Source organism: Rousettus aegyptiacus, unplaced genomic scaffold (assembly GCF_014176215.1).
Source record: "Rousettus aegyptiacus isolate mRouAeg1 unplaced genomic scaffold, mRouAeg1.p scaffold_m13_p_8, whole genome shotgun sequence".
Taxonomy (NCBI): Eukaryota; Metazoa; Chordata; class Mammalia; order Chiroptera; family Pteropodidae; genus Rousettus; species Rousettus aegyptiacus.
The window spans coordinates 58,304,174-58,332,058 of NW_023416311.1; the positions used below are offsets into that span (position 1 = coordinate 58,304,174).

Below are 27,885 nucleotides of genomic sequence, written 5' to 3' on the forward strand. Positions count from 1 at the left end.
CAGAATGTGGCCATATTTGGAAATAGCGTCATTGGATGTAGATGCAATTATTTAAGATGAGGTCATACTGGAGTAGGGTGGGCCCTGCTCCAGTATGATGGGTGTCCTTATAAAGAGGGGAAATCTGGACACAGACAGACATACAGGGAAAATGCCATGTTAAGGTAAAGGCAGAGATCAGGGTGATGCAGCAGAAGACAAGGAATGTCAAAGGTTGCCAGCAAACCACCAGAGCTAGAGAAGAAGCATGGCACAGATTCTCCCTCACAGTTCTCTGAAGGAACCAACCCTGCCAACGTCTTGATCCCAGACCTTCAAAACTGTGAGACAATATCTTTCTTTTGTTTAAGCTACTCTGTGATATACTGCTACAGCAGTGCCAGCAAATTCATATAGCTACCATCACTGTTTATTTTCTAGAGGGGTGGTTCTTAAATGTCAGTCATTTGAGTAACATTTTCATGATTTTTGCTATGGTAGCACATGCTGCCTGTATTATTATTTTATATTTTTCTTAAAAAGATATGTTTTAGCTAATTGGATATATAAAAAGAAAAAAATTTAGGAGAACTCATGATCACAGTGTTCTAAAAAATTAGAAGTACTGGGTTAAAATATAATAAATATCCTTTAAGATGAATGACTGATTTCATAGGACAATAAGAGAATTTTCCAGGGTTCAGAAACAACTTGCAAATCCATCCACTGTTGTTTTTCTGCCCTGCATGCTCCTGTCGAGCCACCACTAAATTTTTACTCTGGACCGATGCAAAAGGTCTCATCTCCCTCAACATCTCTTGCCTCTTCCAAACCATTCTAGTTGCAGCTGGAGTGGGCTAACTTTTAAATTACAAACAAAATCAATTATTTTTCTGCTAATATCCCTTCTATGACCTGTCATTGCTATTAGGATAAATTTAGACCAGCATTTTATCACAGCTCCCGCCTACCTCCTTAGTGTAGCCAGATTCCAGCTATACTGTTTTTCTCTGGGTCTCTAAGCAAAGAGATTCCTCTGCCTGAAATGTATCCCACTCTGCTCCCTCATGCCCAGCTTTCTCTTAGTTAATTGCAACTCGTCCTTCAGAGAGCTGCTCGATAACACTCACTTAGAGTCTCTTCCTAATCCCCTCCAAACCAAACCCTTGATTATGTATAGATCGGTTTTCTGTACTTCTTTCTAGCGTTTGTTACAATTCCAATTAGAGATGAATTCAGTTGTTTCATATGTTTCTCCTGCTAAAATTTAAACTCAACAAAGAGAGGGACTGTGTCTATCTTGTTCTCTGTAACATTCCCTGTACCAAGCATGATATCCTCTAAGGTAATTAAAAATATGTTGAATGAATGATTTATGTGTACATGAAGCTAGAATTGATATTAATTTCTTTCCACCTCACCCTTGATATCCCACTCATTACTCTATTATAAGGTAACAATCTCTTTAAACAGAGTAAAACATCTTAAGAGTAATTTTAGCCTGTTATGAATTTTCTTTTAGCTTATCTTATAATGCATATATAAAAATGTTTTCCATATTCTCTGACAAACTTTTATCACTCTTCTGCAATTTGAAAGAAATATCAGGAGCAAGATACTTCATATTTCTAATTGTTGGAAGGAACCTATTATTTTTAGCTCTTATTTAAAATTATTATAAATGAATATCAGTTGAAATATATAAGTAAATTTAATTATTTAGGTTTTTCCCTGGTCAGTGGTTGTGAATGATATAGCTTTACTTTATACCTGAAACAGGTGTGTGATTGTAATTGAACTAATTTAATTTTTGCATTAAAAGCAAATTGTATGTGTGTATGTGTGTGTGTGATCAGCTGTCCAATTTAGTTTATCCTAATTTACTAAAAATTTCTCTTTGCTATAGTCCTCTTATTTTATCAATTCAGACATAAGATTTGAGATATTTAAAATTGGAGACAATGAAAAAAACAATTGTATAGAAACAAGGAATTTCTGAATGTGTCAAGTTAGCTTTGGAATGAAATAAGCCTTTCTCATGTTCAACAATTCTAATTAATGCAAAAGATATTCTTTAGCACACACATAACCCATTTTCTCAATGTAATTCTTTGTCTTTGTGAAAATGAGAATCAAGTAACCACTGTAATGTAAAGAATACTATGTAATGTTCTTGAGTTGTTTGCAAGTTCAGCATTCATAGGGACTATTTGTTTCATGCTAAATTATTTGCCCACGAATTAGCATTGGCAACCAGATGAGTGCAGAATTTTTAAATGCGTATGTTAGTAATCTTAATGCATAAGACAACAAGGGGCCAGGCTGAGTACTAAAATCTTTATATCAATTATTTCATCTTACTCTCTTAAACCAACTGTTTGCAGTGCAGTGGGTCATTTTATTATACCTTCATTAACCTCATTTTCTGAAACTTAGAGAGATTAAGTAACTTTCCCAAAGCCATACATTTAGTATATGTCAGGGTCAGGATGCAAACTCAAATTTATCTGATTCCAAAGCTACATTTTTAGTCAATATGCTCTAGTGCTCATATATAAAATCTCTGTATTGCCTAGTACTCAGATACATAGGATTTATAATCATGATACTTTTAGATGAATTCGATTTTATATGTGTTAGGGTTACATTGCTGTGCCAGAAGTGGGAGAAGAAACCTAGGTTTCCTGATTCCCCTCTTAATGTTTTCCCCTTATACTATAATACTTCCAATCATAGAGCTTATTGACATACATTTTACTTGTAACATAAGCTAAAGCAATGTTACTGGGCTCTGTGTTTATAGAGAGTACATATACTAGAAATTTCAAAAAAATAATTTGAGTTAAAGTTTGACATCTTTCTCTTATATGTTTTATTGTTATTAAAATGGTTAACATGAGGCTTATTTTTAAAAGTGACCCTGATCATAATCTTGGAAAAAGACATCTGGGACTAAGATCTCAACCTCAGAACTTTAGATCAACCAAGTAATTAAGCACTTACTTTAAGCTCACAATCTCTTTTGCTCTCTTTTTGTTTCTCTACATCTCTCATACCAGATGGAGAACTGCCGGAGAGAAGAGAATCACACAGAAATTCTACCGTAGTTCATTATGCCTAACTTTTCTGCTCTTTATTGCACATGGTAGAAGTAAGTAGAAAAAAGAATCATTATGTAGCTTCAAGTGAATCAGATTTTATGTTTTAACCTGAAATGTGAACTTTTATTTTCTACAATTAAAAAAAAAAAGATGAATATTCCCCTGCCTGGCATTTCCAAAGATACATAGATAAGGCGCTATTTGAGATATACATATCAGGACCTCTTTAGTAAATCTCATATTACCTACACATTTTAAAAAATTACCAGAGGTACTGTTTTTATTAGAAATTCTTTTTATACCAAAACAAATGAACACCCTTCAACAACCAACAAACAAAGCTAGTATGGTAGAATGTGTAAGTATAATATTCGAAGTATTTTTATTAGACTTTGATAACTTTTAAAAGCATGATAAATATTTTTCTCAGGCTATTTTATTTCCTGAAGAACAATCCAGAACTTTTAATTGTTCCAGAGACCTAATTTCCAATTCCTTAGTAATCTTTTCTGGTTCTTCTCTTAATTTCTCTAGGTTTTTCGTGGGTTTCTATTTTATAGGTCATTGTACTAGTCTGCTCAGTGCTGAGAATTGTGAAATCTATTACCTTTCATTCACTCGTTCATTCAACAACTCTGGGTCAGGCATATGATAGCATTGGTAATAGATTAAAAAAAAAAAAATTCCTAGCTCTAGCAGAGATTGAATGATTGTTCAGCAAGCCATTTGCTTTTCCTCCAAGGAGTACAGCTTGACTACTTTGCCCAGCCCTCTGATTAGGTGTGGCCATGTGTCTGAGCTCAACGGCTTGTGGGCACAAGTCGTGTGTGACATTAGCAGGCCTGACCCATAACACTTCCTTCCACTTTTCAAGGTAAACATATATTGAAACTGGCTGAGTCACGAGGTAGAACTTGAGACCCTAACTTGTGTTTATAGTAGAGCCCTCTGATAGTTAGGGGCATCTGTTTCGGACTTCCGATGAGCAAAAATTAAACCTCTACTGCATTAAGATACTTAGATGTAGGAGTTTAACTCCTACAGTTGCTAGCAGTGCCTGAGTTAATGCACTGCTCTTGAAATAAAATAGGAAAATAGATTTTACCACCATACAGTACAGTGCTTTTGTTAGTGGTAAAACATGCTCTGATCCAAATACAGAGGATGGCCTGGGGAGTTAGAGATAGAGGAGGTAACATCTGAACTGAATTCTGAAGGGTAGGCAAATGTCAGGAAAGCTAAGCAGTAAAAGAGTGGTCAAGGCAGAATTGTACATACAGGGCCCTCAGTCAAGAAAGAGCAATTTTAAAGGATTAAAAAAAGTTTAGGAAGGGGTAAATACCAACTTACCCAATGCTGAGACTTGAGTCAAGAGAGTTAAAGAGGAGCTAGATAATGAAGCCTCAAGGAATGGATATCTGATAGGTAAAGAATGAGTGAGAAGAGGGCATTCTGGGCAAAACGAAACATCAAAACAACACAAAACCAGAATGCTTGGAGTCCGGAGTTAAAGAGCATAGTGATTTCTGAAAATTGAAGACAAATTAGCTAAGTTGAAATGAGAGGTAAGAGTAAAAAATAAGATGCGAAGGAAGATGAGACTGGTGTGGAAGGTAAGACCCTTGTTCTCTCTACCTTGATTCTGAAGACAATAAAGCACTACTGAGTTTTAAGCAGGGATGGGATGGAACATATTTTCACTTTAGAAATACTCCTCTGAAGAGGAAGTCATGTGGAAGACAGATTATTAGGGTTTATGTAGTCTCTTAACAAAGTAGATTTTTTTTTCTTTACCAAAATGTTATCGTGATGAGTTTTGCCATTGAATTCCACTTTATTATGTGATAAGAGATAATTTCAATGCTTATGGATTATTATCTGGATATACTGAATTAGGAAAGATTGGAAGCAGGGGGACAAATTAGGAGGCTGTCATTGTTGCCCAGAAGATTGATGGTGAGAGGCTGAGCTAGTATGGAGTCAGGGGAAAGAAGGGAATACTTCAGAAAACAAATTAAATAATTTAAAGAGGGGCATTAGGTAGGAGCAAATACCAGAGATGTCTTAAGTTCTTTATCTTGGATAAATAGGAAGATGGTAATGCTATTCACCCAACAAGGGCCCAAGCCAAATGAAGAAGGAAAATGGGTGTGGGGTGGGGGGTGAAGAAAAGTTTGTTTTTTGGAATTCTGATTCTGAGGTTGTTAGGTAGCTAGTCAGACATGAGTGACAGGGGAAACAATGGAATAGGGGCCCAGCCTAGAGACTACTCAACTCCCGAATGATAGTAGAATTCTGGGTATGCACATGCTCACTGGGCAGAGTTATATAGCAGCCAGGTGTCAATCAAAATGACCTGACTTGCCAATTATCTAGGAATGCCTTTGGAACCAATCAGTCATTCCCATTTCTGGGTCATTTTGTTGCCTTTTTGTGGCCCTTTTTGTGTTGGTTATTGTGGTTGCTGTTAACAGCATTCTGTTACAGCTCTTCACTGAGACCATGTGCCTCCTTGGGGGCATGCTTTATCTTTCTAAAATATACTTTTAATAAATCTTTTCTAAATCTCACTGATCTGTGATTTTTCACTGTGTCCATGAGGAAGAACCAAGGAACAATGCTATCATTTTAAAAAATACAGATTTAGACTTGCAAAGATCAGGAAACGGCGAGCATAAATTGTGGAGGGACATCAGTGTATAGAGGTCATAGTAGAAGGCTGAATGAAAGCAAGAGAAATTGTCCAGGGTGAATAGAAAAAAAGGGAGTCAAGTATACAACCTTAGGGGTCACTTTCATTTCAGCACCCCACTAAGTGAAAGGAAGGAGACTAAACATGTAGAAGGAAAATAACTCTGAAACAAGGCTCAGTGTCCAAAACAGAACAGCCATAACAAGCAATCAATCTAAACCAAACTTTATTATTATTTTTTTAATTAATTAATTTTTTTATGGTGACATTGGTTAACAAAATCCAATAAGTTTTAGCTGTACATTTTAACAGTAAGACATATATATTTACACTGTGTGCTCACCTCCTATAATTAGACTTCTTTCTGTCACCACATATTTGACCCCCTTTCCCTATCTACCTCCGCTCTCCTCCCTCCCTTAAACCAAACTTTAAACACTGCAACACTGAAGACCAAACAAGGCTTTATATTTGCTAATACAGAAATCCTTGGAAACATTTTAAGGAAAAGATTAGTAGAATGGAGAAATGGAAAGCCAGATGATGTGAATGAGAAGACATCAAATAGATGTGGAAGCATCAAATGTCACTATTCTTTCTAGAAATTTTGCAGACTGGCTGGAGATTGAAAGAAATGTAGGAGATGGGAATGATTATCTTAGGAAGAAGAAACATCTGAAAATGTTTATAAGATTGGGGATGGTTGTAATGAAGGAGAAAACACTGAAGATGAAAAAGCCTGGGGATAAGAGAAAAACTCCTAAATGAGCCATGAAGTACATATTAGGCCTCTTTTTCCATTGCTCAGAATCACTTTGGCAGCTTCCAGTACTTTGGCTCTGAAATACAACAATTTCTAACCAATAGCTCTACAGAGAAAGTTCCTTCTGCCCTAACCATCCTGTGATCTTTAGAACCCATAGGACCACTAGACTAAAATTGAAAGCAGAGAAACACACACCAGAAAGAAAGGTGTAGGCTTAAAATATGCATTAACAATTTGAAGTTAAATGAGCATAATGTGGAGAAATTAATGTTTTGAAGGCCAAATATCAGTGTTTTTTTTTTTCCTGTTTTAATTCCAATTCCAAAGGATTTGTATTTGAGGTATCAATAAGTGTGTTTGTTTGTTGTTGTTGTTTTGTGAAGAATATAAGCAATTTCTCATGGGAAGGATACTTTTTCAACTATCTGTTGCTTCATTCTTATTTTTCAAATGATTCTTCAAGAATCTTGTTATTATAATTCATAATTTTTAAAAATATTTGTTTTTTAATACTACTAACTTTCTGTATCATTTCAGTCAAGTCAATAAAAAACCTTTTTCTATTTTGTCTCCACTTTTCTATGTTTAAAATAGGTTGCCTGCTACTTACCTGTTTTGCTAAAGCACTTAATAAGATGGTTTAATTTTAGTTTTGAATTCTTCATAGAAAAAGAGGTGACAAAGGGATCTAGAGTCAGAGAATTCAAGTTTGAGTCCAAACTCTATCCTACACTAAATGTAAACAGAATTCTATTTGTATCATAAGAATAATAAACTTCCTTACTGAACTATTGTGAGACAATATCTATGAAAAAAGGTGTATAAAAATATGTTAATTTACACTTCTACAGCTCTAAAAAAAAAGTAATGTGACAATACCCTCAATAGACATGCAATAGCCTCCTTTCTACAGATAATCTACATTTTATTAGAAAAATGACAAAAATCAACCAGCAAAGTTGAGTTTCAAAAAAGTTCTTTTGAAGTTCTCCATGGAGAATTGCCAATATCTGAGCACAGATAAGCAAATTATGATTTGGACAAATAGCCTCCATCCTTCGGAGTGAAATATTTACACTAGTGATGTTTTAAAGCATAAATATAAAAATTGGAAACAATGATCCAAAGAAACCATCTTTGTGACTTGGCTTTTTATACTTTTATATATTTTTTACATAAAAATATGTAACTTTTGGATTGCCTATATTCCTTATTTTTGCCTGTATAAACTCAACAGCTGACTCTATTATACCTGCGGCCCTAGAGTTGATTTAAACTTTGATCTTTAAACAATGTATATATATTTAGTCTCATCTATTTGTTTTCTACTTATTATCTATTTTTTCTTTTACTGCCTAGACTGTGTGTTTTTATTTTCTCAGAGGGCAAGCAACATCCATATCATAAGCAGTTTGATACGTATTATAGGGCCTTACTAAATATCTTTTGATCAAATTCATTTATTGTTAGAAATGTTCACATGACTCAGCTAAATAATGATTCTGATTATTATAAATTTTGACAGTGCATAGGACATCTCTACAGGTTTAAATGTTTAGGGACAATTCATTCTTGGACTAAAATGAGCTCTTACTGATACTCCCAATATTAGGCTTTACTATACTTACTGTATGATGTACTTTTTAAAAAACAATACAAAACAACAACAACGAAAACCTCATAGATTTTTACATATTCCAAAGCTTGCTCAATTTTCCCAGGAAAAGAACTGTTGGATTTTTATTGGAGCCATAATTAGTGTACTTCATTCATCTTTTCCAATCCATAATGCACATTATAGTCATGTTCACCTTCCTGACTTGGTATACTTGCTATCTCTTCCAAAGGGGTCTTTCACACCATGTCTGTGTTTAATTCACCATTAATATTTTGCTATTTTTGAGTGGCCCTTGTTATGTGTTGTGTGCTGTTTAAATGTTATCTTTGAGAAGCTGTGATATGAAGTAAGGATATTTTTCTTTTTGAAGTAAGGATTTTTGATTGGAGGGTAAGTTCTTGATTTTTAAAAGAACTGTAAGCCCTTCTAAGGTCTAAAGGGCATAAATGAAGACAGTGGGCTCTATTTATCAGCTTTGAAAGTGCTAGCATCCAAACATGACTGAATCCTAACAGGAATGGTTTCTTAGAATCACTTAGCTATTTACTGTTTATGGGTTTTGTTGTTGTTGTTGTTGTTATACTTGGCCTATGCCTTTGACCACGCTTGAAGATTCTTCAGGTAGGTCCCGCCCACACTGGTCTTCCCCTATTTTGAATTTCTTTATAAGAAATTTTTTTTATAAGAACCACTATTATTTAACGGTTTTCCCTGTTAACTATTTTATTCTTGTCTGTTACATGTTCTCCTTGAATGTAGCTTATACTTTTTGGTGTTTCCCACAATTTTCAGCTTGCTGCCTTGTACATATACTCACTAATACATAATACATTTAACTGTAAGCATTTAACTGAGTTTTCCTGCCAAAGCCTTAAGATTACTACTACTTGAGTGTGTTAAGATTACGACTACTTGATTAGACTGGCCAAACTACAAGGTACAGTACCTGAATACAAAATTTAGAGAGGCAGTCAGAAGACAGTCTATATTAGTCAGGATTACCAATGCTAGTAGGTATACAGGCAGACTCCTAAAATCTCAGTGGTTTAACACAACAAAGAAAAAATATATTTCTCCCTAACTTTCTGATCCGATATAGTTCTGGTGACTCCTTTTATCATATAGTCACAATTGTATCAGTGCCTCCAAGGGGCACTATGGTCTCTGATCCTCTATGCCTAACCTTGAGAAAAACTTTAGCAACCTTCCCATTTTAGCTCCTTTAAGATTGAGCAACATTTGGAGATGTCATTGGTCATTCTCCATCTCAGTGAATTCCCTGAGCAAAAGGTTAGGGAGACAACAGAGACACAGTGGAGTGGAGGTACAGTCATGGTTTCACAACTCATATCTGGGGCTCTCCATTTTAGAGATCCTTCAGGTTTTGTGGAGATCGTGCCAAGAGAGCAAAGGCTGGAGTAGCACTGTAGATTTGGGGCTATTCGTTGGCTTCTCAATTACTCCAGACCTAGGATCAGGTGGCCAATGAATCTGGGCTGCATGTGGGATCTCACTCTTGAGGTCAAGGGGGCCACTTTGCCTCAGCCCTGGGAAATGGATTAGAAATTGGTTATGATTTCACTTAATATGGCAGGGGAAGATGCTTTCCTTCAGTGATCTGGATTGAGAAATGAGACTGGACAGGTTCAAACATCCAATAAAAGATGAGATGTTTTTCAGGCTTCTGCACTCATAAGGAAAAATAGATACTGAATGCACTGCTGTGAAACAGGTATCCTAGGAATTGTCTAGAATAGTAACATATCTATGCCTCACTGTAGCTTCATTGCAGCCTGTTCCCCAAAGTACCATCACAAAATTAGACAGGATAAGTCAGCACACATGTAATTTTGCTTTATTAAGAAATTTAAATAATTTAACGTTAACTTATTTGATTTTCAGTTTGATTTAGACCCCTTCTGTTACATAGTCCAGCATAGGGATAGGCAGCTGGCACATGTCTATGCAATCGCTCTCCAGGCAGCAATTATCATCAGAATACTACCTTCCACTCACAGCAGGCATCTCTGAGGAGCTCCAGCACCAGAATTCTGTTTGGCGGTAGAAATACAGTCTCTTAATGCTCTCAGTGCATTGAGAAACAATTGAAACATAACCATAATGATGGGTAACCATTTTATGACATGGCTATTGCATTATCTCTATTGTAATGGCATATCATTGTCTACCATCATCAATAGACTTTTATGGTTTGGAGTGATCTAATAAATAGCCGCAGATGGAATTTTGAGACTCCTTGGAGAACTGACTAATCATACAACCTGTGGAACTGCTCTCTTTACATTTATGATTTGGCCTTTTTCAGAGGCAGAAAATGTGTATGACAGGGAGACTGACAGAAGGAAAACTAGCTGCCAGAGCTTAGAAGCTGTTCTTTTGTCTGTCCCTTTCAGAAGCTGAATCTTATTCAAAACCGTAGTCATTTCACTTTCCTATGCCAAGCAAACTCACTACTTCTGCTCACATTGAAAAGTAGAACTCTGTGCAGTGCCCAGATTAGCTAACTCAGCAAGGGGATATTTCTGGCCTCTATCTCCCACCACAGATCATTTTTTTGCTTTCTGACTATATCAGTCTGCTCAGCCTGCCATGACAAACACCATAGAGTCATTGGCTTAAACAACAGAAATTTATTTTCTCACATTTTTGGAGGCTGGTAGTCTGAGATCAGAGTTCCAGCGCAATCAGGTTGATGGTGAGGACTCTCTATTCCTGCCTTACAGATGGTTGCCATGGCTGTGTCCATGGTAGAAAGAGAGGGGGAGGGGATGGGAGGAGACAGAGAGAGACAGAGAGAGACAGAGAGAGACAGAGAGAGACAGAGAGAGACAGAGAGAGACAGAGAGAGCTCTCTCTGGTGTCTACTCTTATGTCTTTAATTTCTAAATCTCAATTCTTATAAGGGCCCTACCCTTCTGACCTCATCTAAACCTAATTACCTCCCAAAAGGCCATCTCCAAATACCATCACAATGGAGATTAGGGCTTTGACATATACATTTTGGGTAAGACACAACTCAGCTCATTGCACTGACATACTAATAGCAGTACTCTAGTAGTTTCTTGGTGTATCTCGTGTTCCTCAGTAGACCCTACAATCTATTCCCAACAGAGACAGATTTTTGAAAAATGTAAATCATATAACATCATTCCTCTACTCAAAATCCTCCAATCACTTCGCATCACACTTAGAAAAAGTATTTTATGAACTACAATATCCCATATTACTCAGACCCCTCTTCCTTCTTCCAGTACCTTCTCTATCCACTTAGCTCTTGCCATACCATGACTCTGCTGCTCCTCAGTGACATCATGCTCAAGTCTCCTTCAGGAACTTTGCAATGGCTATCTCCTTGTCTGGAGCACACTTTTCCAGATTTTTGTTTGACTTGTTTTCTGTCTTCATTTTCACCTTGATTGTCACCTTCTTGAGGCGCTCCTCTTTCTCCAGTTCTAACTGTCTATTCTGATTAATATAATACTGAATCTTCAAAGGACTTCATATATGAAAGTTCATTTTTTTCCTCTTTATATTCTCAGTGACTAGAAGAGTGTCTGATATACAGTAGGTAGTAATTAGTGTTTATCAATGACTCCTACATTTATATTATCATCCTCGTTCTCTCTTCTGATTTTTAGGCTTCTATCTATCACCAACTGCTTATTTGATGTTCTCAGTTGACTATTTCATAGACATCTCAAATTAAAGTTTTCAAAATTGATTAATCCATCCCATGAAACTTGTATCTCCTCCCGTGTCCCCTTCATATAGTGGTATGAGCAAACTCTGGGAGTTACCTTTAATTTTTCCTTTTTTCCTCACCTCTTTCCATCTAGTCAACAAGTCCTATTGTTCTATCTCTGAAACACATCATAACTCTGTTCTCTTTGCTTCATTTCTACCACAGTCACCCTTATCCAAAACACCATGTATCTCTAGCCTGGAGCACAGCATCTTCTAACAGGTTTTCCCACTTTTATTCTGGGCACATATCTCCCATCTATTTTCTAAGCAGTAGTCAGAGTGATGTTGAGTATTTTAATAGTAATAGTGAATGTATATTGAGTTCTACTATGTGCTAATCTGTTGACACTTGAAGATGAACAAATCAAACATGAGTTTTGATCCCCTTGGAGATTAAAAATTCAGATCTGTTCATGTAACTACCCAATATAAAATCTTTAAAAATTAATTCTCATGGCCCTTAGAATAAAAGTTGACATCCTCACTTGGCCACCAGGCCCTGTGTGGTCTGGTGCTGACGATCTGCTCTCAGCTCATGTGGCTCTGCTCCCACTTTTCTGATCCTGGTAGCAATGACCTCACAGTCCTTTGAAACCACTACCTGCTTTATCTCTTCAGAGTTTTCATACAAGACCTTTCTTGTCTGGGAATGTATTTCCTCTATTCTTGTCTAAGTAATCCCTGCTTCTTTTAGGCCTTGACTAAAATCTCACTCCTCAAAGATGCCTCCCTTGAAATACCTAAGTAAAACCAAGTCCCTCCAATACATCCTCTTCAGAGCAATTACATTTGGCTTTATCATGGTTGGTAATTACAGATTTATCTGTAACTGCCCAAGAGCTGCCTCTGCCATTAGATTGTAAGCTACATGAGTTCAGAAATCGTGGTTTCTTTTTTTAACTGCCATATCTTCAAGGGCTGAGCTGAGTATCAAGTACACATTGGGCATTCAATAAACAGTTATTATCGTAGCAAAAATCAGTGGAACACCCCTCAAAGTACTAATTCTGGTCCCTCGAATATTCTAAATTGAAATTCACCAACAGGTTACTGCGAAATGTACGATATGGCAAGTAACTGAGAAAAGGGAGGGAGTGTTTTAACCATGGCTTTCATCAAAACTATTTCGTTTTCTGTTTAAGAACAAAAGCTTTCTGTAAATAGTATACAAGAATTATGTTTTCTGGTAAGGAACTTACTTCTATTTAATAATCACTTGTTTTTCAATTGTGCCTTTTAAACCTAATTCTTATGATAAACTGCCAATTTATCAATGGAAGTGTTGAGATTTCACTATCCAAGTGAAGTGCTGCTACACAAAGAAGTGTTAAGACACATGTGTTCTGTTCAGTGATTCAGTTATTTTTAGCCAGAACTACTTTGCTATATTTAACGATGATTTGACATAGATTTAAAAACATTTTTAAATTACAGTTGACATACAATATTATATTAATTTCAGGTGTATAATATAGTGATTAGATATTTATAATTTATGAAGTGAATACCCTAATAAGTTCAGTATCCATCTGATACCATACATAGTTATTACAGTATTATTGACTATATTTCTTCTGCTGTAGTTTATATCACTATGATTATTTTTATAACTGGCAATTCGTACTTCTTAATTCCTTTCACCTTTTTCACCTTTTTTACTGATCCCTAACTCCCCTCCCATCTGGGGACCATAAATTTGTTCTCTGTATTATGAGATTGCTTCTGCTTTGTTTTTTATTTGATTTTGATTTTGTTTTTTTAAATTCTACCTATAAGTGAAATCATATGGTATTTGTCTTTCTCTGTCTGACTTATTTTACTAAGCATAATACCCTTGAGGTTCATCCATGTCGTCTCATTGACATAGATTTTTAAAGCCCAAAATACTACTTTGTTTTAACAACAACTATTATTATTATTATTAACAAACACAAAAAGCTGCACTTCTAAATTCTAGTGTTTTTAATCAAAATACAAAGGATAAAGTAGCCAATCATAATAGAAGACTGGGACCAAACCTGAGGCAATTAGTTATAACTGATCAAGTTGAGGGTCAAAACCAAGAAGACATCCCAACCTAGCTCAAATGCTACAGAGGGTCCATGGGCTAAGAGTGATTTTGTATACTTAAAGGGTTGAAGAGCAATCAGTAGAAAATATTCCATGATGTGTAAATATTGTATGAAATTCATATTTTAGATCATGTCTACTTATGTACATATTGTCTATTTTCACGCTATAACAGCAGAGGTAAGTAGTTGCAACTGCTATTTTCAAACATATTACTAATCCTTAGTAATATATTTTACATTGAGAACTGTATATCCACAGATACATAGCTGAAAAGTTTCACAAAACAATATTTATACTATTATTGTGTGTTCTGCATTGTTATGCTCAATTCTACTTCATTTAAACAATATTTGTAATGTTATTTCTGATTGTGACCCATTAATGATTGCTACCCATAGTTTGAAAAATATTTCATTTGGGTTTGTTTTTTCAGTCCTGGTTGCATAATAAAGCAATCACCTAGGAAGTTCTTGATAAAATACTAGGCCCCACTCTAAACCAGTCAAATCCAAATTACTGGGCACTTAGGTATAGATGTTAAAAATATAGCAAACAGCCTCTCAGGTTGATCTTACTGAGGAGCCTGGGTTGAGAGCAGATCCCTGTGCTACTCAAGGCCAGGTCTTCTGACCAGTGGCATCGACATTGGGAGTTTGTTAGAAATGCAGAAATCTCAGGACTGATCAAGACCTACTGACTCTGATTATCTTATTAACAAGATCTCCAGGCAATTTGCATGCACATTAAAGTGTGAGAAGCACTCGTCTAAACCAAGAAAAGTTTTGATTAAGCACTGCAGCATTAGGTTACACTCTCCTCTGTCAAGGAAAGGAAAATGAACATATTTGCCTATGGTTAGTATTGCAAAAGCAAAATGTAAAATGGCAAATAAAATATATCTAGAGTGGAAAGCTTTTTCATGTGTGGGAGTTTCTACCTGTAGGAGGCCATCCAGCTCCAAAAAAGAGGAGTCTGAGCTGGATTCCAAGAACATAACTGGAATGAATTTGTTGTGCCAAACCTAACCAGACATTTAAGCTGGGTCCAAGCGCACTCTAGTCCTGTACTCCCTCGTTCCTCCTTCTGCTGCTGCTGCTGCTGCTGCAGTGGGACCCACTACACAGCTTTCCCTAATCTCAATCTTTGCACCTGGGCCAGAAGCAGATTGACTTCTAGGAATCAAAGTATAGGCTCTGCTACTATTTGATCAGAAGCATCCGGGCTTTAGAAACCAAAGCTTGCTGGTGCATTTCACCCCAGTGAGATCAAAGGCAGTTTGAGTTTTCTCTGGGTTGCTGAATCTGAGGCTTCTCAGGGACACAGTGAGTCACAGAGGAGCCACGGAGGGGCGAGGTCTCCAGCAACCTACACAAACTCCTTGGCAACTGGAACCTTGGACGGAAAGTTTTCCCTCTGTAATTTCCTCAGGCCTCTTCCACAGTTTAAACTATTTGTGTTCTCACATCATTTCCAAATGCTGGTTTTACCCTCTACTGACCTGAGCAATTCTATTTGGTGCTTTTGTTAACTTTTTAAGTGCTGGTAAGAGACCACAACATTTAGATTTTTGATTTTTGTTTCATTTTTGTTAGGGGGAAAGGTTGTGAGTAGAGGCATTGGCTTTAGAAGTAGACATTGATAGAAATTTAATCAAACAACACTAGCTCTAGACATGAAAATAAGAAGACATCTCATCTTTTCTTTACAGCTCTCTTCAAAAACAAATAAACAATAAGAAAACAAACATTAAAAAAACAAACTACATCTTAATTTTCTGAGAGAAGTTTTCACAACTTCTGTAACTAGATGTCATTGCTCTCATTCCCACTGGTGAATCCGCTTCACCTGGGAACTTCGTAGAAATACACATTCTTGGGCTTCACCCCAGACCTACTGAATCAAACTCTGGGGCTGGGGTCCAGCCCTCCAGGTTATTCTGAAACATGCTCAAATTTGAGGAGTTCTGTTCTGGGAAATAACCAAATTCACACCAGCTCTAATTTATACTGATCTCAAAGACATATTGACCTGTTTCAAAAACCAGCTAGTTACTTAACCCGCACTATCTTTGAAAAACAGTCGAATTTAAGAAAGAGGATTCTTATTCTGAGCATAAATAAAAATTGACTTTTTGGGGCACCACAACACTTTTCCAGTAAGAGTTTAAAAAATTGTATAAACATGACCAAGCCTTGTTAAGCCTCACTTACCTAGTAGGTCGGTCCTCTCTTGTTGAAGATGATGTACTCCAACAAGCATGAATCTGTCAGAAGGAAGAGAACACATTGTTCTCATTTTACAGTTGAATTATATCTTTGTCAATAAAATAAATTCATGTCTATCTGGAAAGAATTAAAATGCCTCCAAATAAGGCAAGTTTACCTGTGAAGATTCGATGAGCAAAAAGAAACTGCTATTCTCATAACTGGTGCTTTAAAAAGACTGAAAGATAAGCTAACAAGCATACAAATACAAAGACACATGCAGGGGTTCTAGAAGTTCCTTACAGCACCCTTACCTCATGCAGCCATGTCAATGACACAGAAAGGAAAGCTAGTATTTGGATGCTAATACAGGGGAGACAAGTAGGTAAATCAAGACCTCATAATTCAACCTGGAGGATCCAGGTGCAACACATCCTCTCTATTCCTTACAGGTGCTGTCTTATTCCCCCCAGTTGACCATTGGTCTAAACTCAGAATTTTCCAATTTTAAAACTCCAGTTTTTTTTTCCCCCTTCACAACCTTGTATTGGTCATTTATTTCTACTTCACATAGGTCCAAAGAATCTGAGAAAGCTTAAAAAATGTGTACAGCAGGAGAAAAAATACACAACACCTTATTAAATAAAATTAAAATTAAAAGTATAGCCAAATGAACCCTCTTAAAAATCCAGAGTTTTCAAACTATTTTTCAAACTATTTCAAACTAATTTTTTCCCATGAGTGTATTCCCAAGAAAATTTTATTCCCAATAAAATTATGCATCTGCCTGTCTATTTATCTTCTACCTATCTACATATCTATATAAAAATTAGACAGGCAAAAGATCCATGGGGTCTGGGTTGGATTATAATTTAGTTTATGTCATCTGATAACCAACAGTAAATTGCTGATATATTCAGGTATTTAAAGTTCTTCTAAAAGGTGAATCCATAGCTCTGCAAAAAAATTAGAGAATTTTCAGGAAAACTAACACTATATATCCCAAAAGTTTGAAATTGTTCAAAATAAAAGTAAATGTCTTTGAATAAATGTTGAAAGAGTGGGAAGGGCTACAGGTATTTTTAAATAATCTCCTGGAGGGTTCACAGAAATTTAAATATGTGGAAAAACCTGAATCTCAGTTTCACAGAAGTAAAATATATGATGAGGTTCAAAACCGATTAGCTGAGAATTAGAATGTAGGATTATTTTTCAAGTGGAACAAATTTACTTCACAATAAAGAAAGTGAACAATATCCTTGCCACACTTCGATGTAAAATATAAGGAACAAAGAAAAACTGTTTCAAATACTCACTTATGAGTTGGACACATGTCCTGTTTTGCCCTGGCAAGTCCATGTTTATATCTATTACCCCAGTATGATTGTTAGTAATGTCCCCTTTCGCTCTTAAAGGTGTCTTGGCTTAAATAATAGTTTATGTTTATCCTACATGTGTAAAATTAGATGAACAACATCTTGTATATAAATCGCTTATATATTAAGATGCTCATTTGTCTGATTTGCAAAAGCAGAGCTCTAACTGAAACTCTGCTTCAGTTGGAAACAAACCAATTTACCTTTCTAAATAGGTGTTACTTCTAGGTGTGAAGGTGTTCCAACTTTGTTTTGTAGATAATAACAATTCTATGTGGATTTTGGAATTGCAGTGTCTGGTAGGAATCATCATTCTGTTCTTTGTATTTAATCACCTCTAAAAGACCTCTGGGAAGGGCTGGGATGGCTAGTAGGAGCACAGGGCTGCTAGGAATGTGGGTCCAAACAAAAGTCCCCTTGAGGTAGGGATGAAGGGGACTGTATTGATTTCATACAAATTCCTTTCACAAATTCTAGAGATCAATATATTCGGAAGTCATGAGCCAACTGTGAAGACTGATTAAACCCTTAGGTTAATTCTTCTGATCCAACTTCCAATATTCCCTATAAAAAATAAGTCTTTCCAAGTCCTTGTAATTTTAAGATCTTTATCATTCACAAGCTGTCTAGAAAAGCAGTAGAGACTTCTGAGAGGTTATATATATATAGAGAGAGGTCTTACAGGCAGCCAATAGAGCCCAATGCTTCAGAGGGATACTGCTGACTTGCACGTAATAGAGGAAACTACCCATGGCTCTTGAGACAGATGTCTCCATTGAGGCTCTGATTTATGCCACCAGTGCTTTCTGTGTTTCATAAAATTGCATCAGAAAACTATTAAAATGAAAAAGATAGATTTTTTTTTTTTTACCAAGTTCTCAAGCTAATTTAGGGGAATACCATCCTCACTTTTATCTCAAACTTCACAAGCACTCTAATGAATAAGATGATGGAAGTGATTATATGAGATAACATATGAGAATATTTTTGTAAAGAGATGATACAAATAGAAGGTATTATTATGGTTAAAATTTCACATGTCTGAATCCTCCAGATTCTTGGGGTGCTTGACCGCAGAGTAGTAGTGTTGAAAGCTGAATTGCAACTAGACAAGTAAAGGTGATGTTTACTATCCTCCTCTCCGGTAAGTGGGTGGGAAGTGAAGCAGGTGTTGCAATGCTAATGTGTTCACTTCTCCCTTCTTCTCAAACTAGTTTTGGCAGTCAGTTGAGCTAGTCAACTTCTAAAGGCTGTAAGGGGGGAGAGTTTGGGTTAGGAGTAAAACTTTGTCTTGTTGACCTGGCTTTTTTCTTTTTTTACATAGTAATTTCACATTGTACTTGTCTTATGTGAGTTCAACATTTATGCTTCTTAGACTCTGAACTTCTTGTTCTTAAAGCCCAAAGTGGCAAATGAAAAGGGGGAAAATAAGAAAAAAAAAAAGAAAAATGAAAGTAGTACAAAAAGAAAGCTAGAAAAAAAGCAAGAGGATAGAAAGAAAAAAGTTGAGGTAGAAATTACTATAGGATAAATATCTTAATTGCCCTGGGTTCAGTTTCCATTTCTATAACACAAGGATAATCAAGTAAACAGTTTTTAGGAGTACTCTATAAGAAAAAGTACATAAAGGACATGAAGCAATGCCTGGAATGATACTGGTGATCAAGAATTATTATTATGCTATTATAATAAGAAACTTGGAGTATAAGGAATAATTTTAAAAAGTCACATTTGCATCAATCTTTGACCAAAGAGAGTTTTTTTTTTTTGAAAAACAAACCAAAATCCCTACCCTTGCTGAAATGTGTGGTAGAGGTGATCCGATCCTTTCCTTTTAGTCCCATCCTTGGTGCCCATGACCCAAATATGCAGTGAACATGCACAGATTTGCTTCCTATGCACCCCAATTGTGAATCTATGATGTGTGTGTGTGTGTGTGTGTGTGTGGCCCTAGGTCTTTTATCAACCTTGGTTTACTTTTCAATAAAAATGACAAGATTCAAATAACTTAGGGTCTTTTGCAATGGAAATAGTCAGAAAGTGGCCAGAGATGCCTCCTGGTTTATGGCTGATCTCACTGAACAGTCACGCCCTGCGTCCTAAGGGTTGTTCAGTGCCAAGCCTGAACAGCTGCCACCTGGGTTCTGAATTCAGCTGTTCTGATTTTGGATGGTCTAAGAGGCAACAGAAAAAGATAGATTATAAAAGGCCTTAAGAAATCCTTTTCAATTAGAGGTGTGGTGTTTTCAAAATTACCCTGTTTTCTGAGTGAGCTCAGCTCCACCCAAAGGAGAAAGAGATCTGTAACCAGCCAAAGAGAAATGACTTTGTTAAAGTTCTGCATATAAAAATACAGAAGAAGGAAGCTGGGGAAGGAAGCCAATGCTTCTATCTTTACCCTTGGGTAGTGTTTATATGAAGCGGGCAATATCCAGTTATAAGCTCAGTCAGCAAACTCCTAGAACGTACCTAAGGTATACCAGGTCATCCTTTATGATGAATCTCTGAGGGGTCTTCTCTCATCTGTTGAATTCTTGTTCCTACCCCAGCTGAGAGAAAATGTGTGGCTCATTTAGTTATAATCTTAGTCACAATTAGCAACAGAAGTAAATACAAATGTTATCTATTTGGCATTCTCTGCTAAGCAGAAAAAAGAGTTAGCATCTGGGCATATAATTTTGATATACCCAAATATCCAAAAAGACCTAATGGGCCAGGAGATGAAGAAATACTCATTATCTTTTCCTGAACTGTCTCCTGGACCTCCTTAGGTACTAGATAAACTGATAATTGTATAGGTATTTCATGAGTTGCTGTAATGCCAGAAGACGATTATGGAAGAGAATAAATCATGAAAAGTTGGAGCTGAAAAAAATATTTAAAATTATCTCATTCAGTAGTTCTTGTTGATAGGTGGATATTAGAATCATCTGAGGAGTTATACAAAATACTAATACCAAGCTCTACTCTATAAGAGATTCTAATTTGATTGTTGGTAGTTGAAGGAAAGGATAAATATGTGATTAATTAATCAATGCAAAAATGCATTAATAAGTGATAAATGTGTAAATTAAACACTTCTTGAAAGTTGGAATCAAAAAGCAAATATTTTGAGGTATGATCTTAATTTGTTCCTCCTTTTTTTGGTGTCCTGAGCATCTGATTTCCAATGTGGGGTTGGGGTTTCCCATATCACCAGCATTCTCTGTGGATATCTACTGAGTGTCCTACCTTTCAACTTAATTCTGATACTTCACCTGGAGATAGCATCAGATTCAGCAGATTAAAGGTTCAGTCCCACAAGAATGCCCCCTCTCCCATCCCTCTTCAGACAACAGTTGCAATTTCAGGTTGTTACCAATGCTTCTGACCTACCAGCTATAAAGCTTATGTTTCTATGACCTCCTCCTTCCTTGAGTTCATTTGCTAGAGCAGCTCAGAGAACTCAGAAAAATATTTTACTGACTGGATCACAGGTTTATTATATAAGGATATAACTCAGGAAGAGCTAAATTGGAGAGATGCATAGGGTAAGGTATGAGGAAAGGGAGTGTAGTTTCCATGCCTTCTCCACTCCCCTCAAATCTCCCCTTGTTGACCAACCGGAAGCTCTCTGAACCTAGTCCTTTCATGTTTTTATACAGGCTTCGTTACATAGCATGATTGATTAAATCATTGGCTATTGGCAACTGATTCAACTCTCAGGCCTTCTCCCCTCCCTGGAAGTCTACGGATAGAACTGAAAGTTCCAAACCTCTAATCACATGGTTGGTTCTCCTGGCAACTGGCTTCCATCCTTAAGGGGGGTCAAAAAGTCACTCATTAATATAAGAAACACCTTTGTTGCTCTCATCACTTAGGAAATTTCCAGGGTTTTAAGAACTGTGCCAGAAAAGGGATGAAGACCAAATATATATTTTTAATTATAAAACACAATATCATACTCTTATACCCTACTTTGTGGATTATACATTGCAATTAATCAAACAAATAAATATTAAGTAGTAGCTCAAAGGTAAGCTCTGAAGATACCATTAAAAAATTAATGGTGGTTTTAAAAATATGTGCATCGATTCTTTGATATTCCTGGGGTAGAGTCTAATTTCCCTTCCTTTGAATGTGGGTTGGATTTAGTAAGTTGTTTCTAACCAATAGAATAAAGTTGAAGTTGTGTGTGACTTTCGAGACTAAGTCATAAAAAGGCATTATGGTGCTCTCTCTCTCTCTTATCATTTGCTCTAGGGAAAAATGCTGACATACCATGAGAATACTCAGGCAGCCCTGGTAAGCCCATCTTGTGATAAACTGAGGCCTACCAACAGCCACCTGAGCAAGCCATCTCGGAGGTGGATCCTCTAGGTCTGGTCAAGCCATCAGATGACTTCTCATAAGGTTGCAGCCCTGGCTGACAGCCTGACAGCAACCTCATGAAATCCCTTGCACCAGAAGATCCTAGTGCAACCATTCCCAGATTCCTGACCCTCAGAAATTGTATGAGAGAATAAATGAGTGTTGTTTCAAGGTGCTAATCTTTTGTGTAATTTGTTATGCAACAATAGATAACCACTACAGTGCTACATGATCTCCGGCCTCCACAAATTTGCAATGCAGTTGGAGAAGTAGGTTATAGCATATGCACGCGTGCGCGCGCACACACACACACACACACACACACAAACACACAACGTAATAAACTATGAAAGGCTCTAAATGTTCTATCATATGAAGAGGACTGCTGTGTAGAACTCCAGAGGCTGATATCCACATTATGGCCTTTGTGATTGGGTGCCCTGAAGCTAGCAGTTCAGAGAGTGTGTGGCAGAACAGAATAGTGAATTAGATGATGTAGGTAATGATAGATAGATGACAGATAGATAGATGATAGATGATAGATATAATATGATATGGTAGAGGGATAGGGAGTGAGAGATTAATAGATGGATAGATGAGCTACGTCCTTGGGAAATTTCCTCATAGTTGAGAGATGTCTGAAGAAACCAGTGATGGATCTAGAACATTAACTTGGATCTTTAAGTAGCTTATTGAGACCGAATGTAACATGCTACTAAAGTAAACACTTACTCAGTCCAATTCATAAAAATTCTAGTTAGGGTAATTGATCAATCATTATGCAAAGTTCCTTTTCCAGAATTTAATGCTAAGATTGTTCTTGTTATTGTATTGCTTTATATTGTGTTTTTCTTGAACTATACCAGTGATAGGTCATTACTCTTCGTTTTTATGAACTGATCCAGCCCCGGTCAAAGTTGTTTGCAATGGATGTTAAAAACCTGATTCGAACTCAAAAAACCTGATATCCATATGCAGGAATTAAAAACTGGGATTTGGCCGAGGTCCTCTCTCAAATGAAGAATATATTATCAGCCACATTTTCTTTCATATCAGCCTGGGAAGCATAGAAATTTAATCTGGAGACAGAGCAGGTAGGAGGGTGAGGAGGACAGAAAGAGAGAGACAAGAAGAGATAACTCTAGTATGACCTGTAATTTTATAACAGTAAATTTCCCCTTATCCCCGAAGCTGATTACAGGTGGATCTTTTCTGCAACCAAAAGAATCCAAGTATCACACTATTCATAACTTTACAGGTTAGACTGTTAACATTAAAAATAATTGGAAAGTTGTCTGTTGCATGTTATAATAAGGTTCCAATGGCAAAGCATCTATTCTTTTGCACTTGAAATAATTTTCTTTTTCCTAAATTGAGTAACTTCTCAGAGAAATAGTACAAAAGAATTTATAAACATCTGTCTAGCTCATGTTATTGATTTGCGTAAAATTTTATTTTATTATTCACACAAGATTTTTTTCTTATCCTGTGGAAAAAAATAGTCTATGATTTCCTGTAAGTAAAAGAGCCAAGGAAAATATTTTATTCTTATTTAAGTTGTTTCTTCACTTTTAATTATAACACCTACTATTACCCCATCCAGCCAAGAAAAATCCGATTTCATGTAAGGCTTTAGAATAATTTTGATTTAAAAAGTTTCAACAGACAGTCATACTGCCATTAGTCATTGAAGATATTTAAAGAAATTATTAAGATAAACCTAAAAAAAGTTTTCAAAAATACAAAATGCCCTATAAAAAATGTATTATTATTATAATTAAGTCAAATAGAAACATTATTATTTTACTGTATATGATTGATTGGATGGATATAAGCAATGACTAAGAGATCCAGCAATATCTCCCTCTATTGCTCTAGCAATGTTTGAATGAGGTCTTTTCATCATGGGTTTTTTGTTTGTTGTTTCTGGAGAAGGAAAATATCTGGTTTAGTAGTGATGTCTAGTATAAGAGATTGCTTTTCAGAATATTTCAGCTCATCTTTGGGTCATTGACCTCAAGTCTGAGAACTGCAAGATGTTTCCTCATGCAGTTTGTTCTTTAGAGTAGTTCTCTGTCATAACTCCAGTTTCTATCCTTAGGCTATCTGCTCTGGGGCCGAGAATTTGTCTTTTCATCTCAGAGAATTTTGAAGGACTGTAAACATGTATCAGAGTACCAAAAATTATTGTGTTAGTCTTTTATGAAACACGTAAGTTCTTACTTCAGCTTCTATTTTCTCTAGAATTTTTATTGTTGCCATGTTTTTACATATTCGCAATCAAAACTGTTTTCTTATCTTCCTCACTTACTAATGGCTTCATCATTTCCTAGAAAACCTATTTTTGAAACTTCAGCAATTACCGGTGACTCTCCTTCTTGCCTTTGTTGCTCACATTTAGATTTTCTGCACATGAAAAAATTTTTAAATCAGTCTCCTACTTTTCATTCCTATTTGCTATGAGTTTAATCTTTCTTTTCTGCTTGTTCAAACATTCCATTAACCTGCTAACCAGTTCTCCACAGCTTTTGACTATGTACCATTGCCACATTAAATTATTTTTTTCATTTATTATTTATTTTTTTTATTAAATTTATCAGGGTGACAATGGTCAATAAAGTTATGTAGGTTAAGTGTACAATTCAATAACATGTTATATATACATTGCATTGTGTGTTCACCACCCAAATTTAAATCTCCTTTCATCACCATATATTTGACCCCCTTTACCCTTCTCTACCTCCCCACCCTCCTCCCCCATCTCTGGTAAGCACTAAATTCCTGTTTGTGTCCATGAGTCTCTTTGTCTTGTTTGTTTGTTGCTTTCAGTTTCATATCCCACATATGAGCGAAGTCATATGGTTTTCAACTTTTTGTCTGATTTATCTTGCTTAGCATGATAATCTCAAGATCCATCCATGTTGTCACAAGTGACAGCATTTCATCTTTTCTTATGGCTGAGTAATATTCCATTGTATATCTGTACCACATCTTTATCCAATCATCTATTGAAGGGCACTGTAGTTGTTTCCATGTCTTTACTGTTACCATTTTTATTGTTTCTTATACTTAGTATAAATGGTTTCTTATGATAGCTGGTGATGATTGTATTGGCTTATTTCTCCCTTATTTTTTATTCCTTACAAACATTATAGGATCAATACAATCGAGGCAAATATATTATCTTTGAAAGCATTTGATTCCTACTGGAATGTGAGGTAAAGGAAGTTGGCAGGAAGTAATTTACTGAAATTGTGGGAAGAATAGCTCTGGGTGAGTTAAAATGATAGTGCCAGAGAGGTAAGACAGAGAAGACTATAGGGTGGCCAGGATGGTAAGAGTATGTGCATAAAAATATGCCCTAGATATGGGCTGGTCATCTGAAATGATGTGATTGTGGAGAGAACTAAGGGTCTTTAATGTGGTTGAGGCTGTCGATGTTCAACTACATCCTCTCCTCCATGACACACAACTCAACACATTTCCCAGCATCTCTTGCATCTAGACAGAGCTAAGTGACTGAGTCCTGACCAAGGAATTTCTAGTTCTGATCACAACATATTCCATGAAAGCTTCTACTCTTTCTTTCCCAGGCCATCCTGCTAAAAATAAAAGATTCTGAGGGTCTAAAAGATGATGTTACCACAGAATAGAAGGAGATGGGTCTCCTAAGTCATTGCTTAAAGAAAAAGTATATTGGACTTTGCATTATAAGAAGTAAACTTGAATTATGTTAAGCCACTAAAAATTGATGTTTGTTTATTATAATGCTAGTATTTATTATTCTAATATCCTTGGTTTTGATGTCTTCAATATTGTCACAGTAAGAGAATACAGAAAGTAATAAAGAAGCAGGAAAATATTATTCAGAGAAGATATTCTGGCAGGGTGGGGGTGGGGAGGAACAGAAGAAAACAGATGGCATTGGGTACGGAGAGCCTCCTGAGATAGACAACATTTTTTGGATGTACTGATCTAATTTTAGAACTAAGCAGGATACCTCTAAATGGACCTCGATTTGTATAAAAGTAGACCGAAATATTTTCGATAGCTATAACTAATGAATATGTTTTATACAAATGTAAATGAAGCACAATAAATTAAGTGTATTTGAAAATAGAAAATAGAAAAAACCAGAGATCAAACATCAAGTTCCTAAATATCTGAAAAAAGATTTTTTAAAAAAATACTTAAGTATGGTACACGTATTTCAAAATACCATGGGGAGAAACAGGAGAGGCCAGAAGCCCTGTGCTTGCTGAGTGGAGGGTGCTGTGAGGTTGGGCAGTGTATGTGGAGAATGTTTGGATTGCATGCAGTTAAATATGAAGCATGCTGGGCCTGGGAGTCCAGACAAAGTGGCGAGAGAAGACTGGTTTTTCTCTTTGCTTTTTAGTACTTAAAAATTAAAGGATCAGTTTCTATGCAACAGAAGAAACATTTAGTGATTAGATTTGGAAGTTATCTGAAATCACCAACTACCTTAAGGGGAAAAATTTAAAGCTAAAATTTCCTTTGAAATACAGCACAGGTTTTTTTTTTTTCTTTCTGAAATATGAAATCCAAAATTCTGAAATACTCCAAATTTTCACTCTTCAGTGAATGAGTCATTTATGACTATCAAATCATGTCATTGTCTTTAAAATATACTAACATTGTGGCATCCATTGATTGGGACAAAAGTGTTCCTTTGTTCCTTCTATAAACTACCAGTGACAGATCTTTCCTGTGGCTTGGGACTTTTTTTCCTTTTCCCCCTTCTTTTCTGTGTCAAGATTAGAGATTTCTTCAGGCTGAGAGGGAAATCTAAGAGTTTACAAATAGAGATTCCTCAGGCTCTAACACCCACAGCTACAGTGGTCTTGAGGCTCAGATAAGTCACTGCAAGTCAATCACTATGTTCACCTAATATCTATGAAACAAATTATAAAAATGGGTCATTTCCACCAAGAACAGGATGCCAAAACTCTTCAGGCTCTAAAAATCTCACAAGCCAGGTGTGGGAGTGGGTGGAGGAGAGACAAATAGGTAGAGCACAGAGGATTTCTGTGGGATTTTACAATGATGGATTATGTTATTATATATTTGTCCAAACTTATAGAATTACAATACCGAGTGAACCCTAATGTAAACATTTGGTGATTTTAATATGTCAATGTAGGTGTATCAGTCATAAGTAATGCCTCACTCTGGTAAGCTATGGTAATATACAGAGAAGGCTATGCATGTCTGAGGGCAGGGAGTATATGGGAAATCCCTGTACCTCCTCTCAATTTTGTTGTCAATTTAATTAAAAGTGCTCCAAAAATTTATCTGAAAAAATTTTTATTAGTTATGATTGTTTCATTGGAAGTTGACTGAACATAAAAAAAGGGTGTCTTAAACACCATCTGTTTTAAATTCAGGGCTCAAATAATTTCCAACAAACTATAAATTTTTTTCTGATTTCAAAGATAACACATGTTCTTTGTGAGAAGCTTGAAAACACAGAAAAGCCAAAGAAGAAATGATAAATCTCTGAACACTATTATCTTGTCATATACACGTATTATATATTTGTGTGTGAAGGTATGTGTAAATATATATGTATATTATCAACATAATATATAAATATATGTTATATATTTATACACATGTAATATATATACATATTTTTGTATTTATATTATAAATTTATGTGTAAATATGTAGAATTTTATTATACATATTTTTGTTAGCTATAAACTTTGGTTGAATTATAAGTTATCTTATTTGTTCATTAATATTTTTAAGATACTCTAAAAATATTCTCTTTCAAGTGACTTCAGAAGAGCTTTTTTCCCCACATTTACTTCATTCTCCAAAGAATTCGTACCACAGAAGAGCATGTATACTTTGTAAACTTCTAATGTTACCACTGTTATATTTTTCCTTAAAATGAATGATATTTTCTTCTTTGAAATGAAGCTTTAAAGTTATTAG

At 35.9% G+C, this 27,885-nt stretch overlaps 1 long non-coding RNA gene across 1 annotated transcript; it reads left to right on the forward strand.

Moving 5' to 3' along the window:
- Positions 1 to 290: 290 nt before the first annotated feature.
- On the forward strand, positions 291 to 22,091 carry LOC118606843. The gene is made up of 3 exons (XR_004952659.1): positions 291 to 322; positions 3,039 to 3,130; positions 21,817 to 22,091. It is a non-coding gene; the product is annotated as an uncharacterized LOC118606843 (long non-coding RNA).
- The last annotated feature ends 5,794 nt before the right edge of the window (positions 22,092 to 27,885 follow it).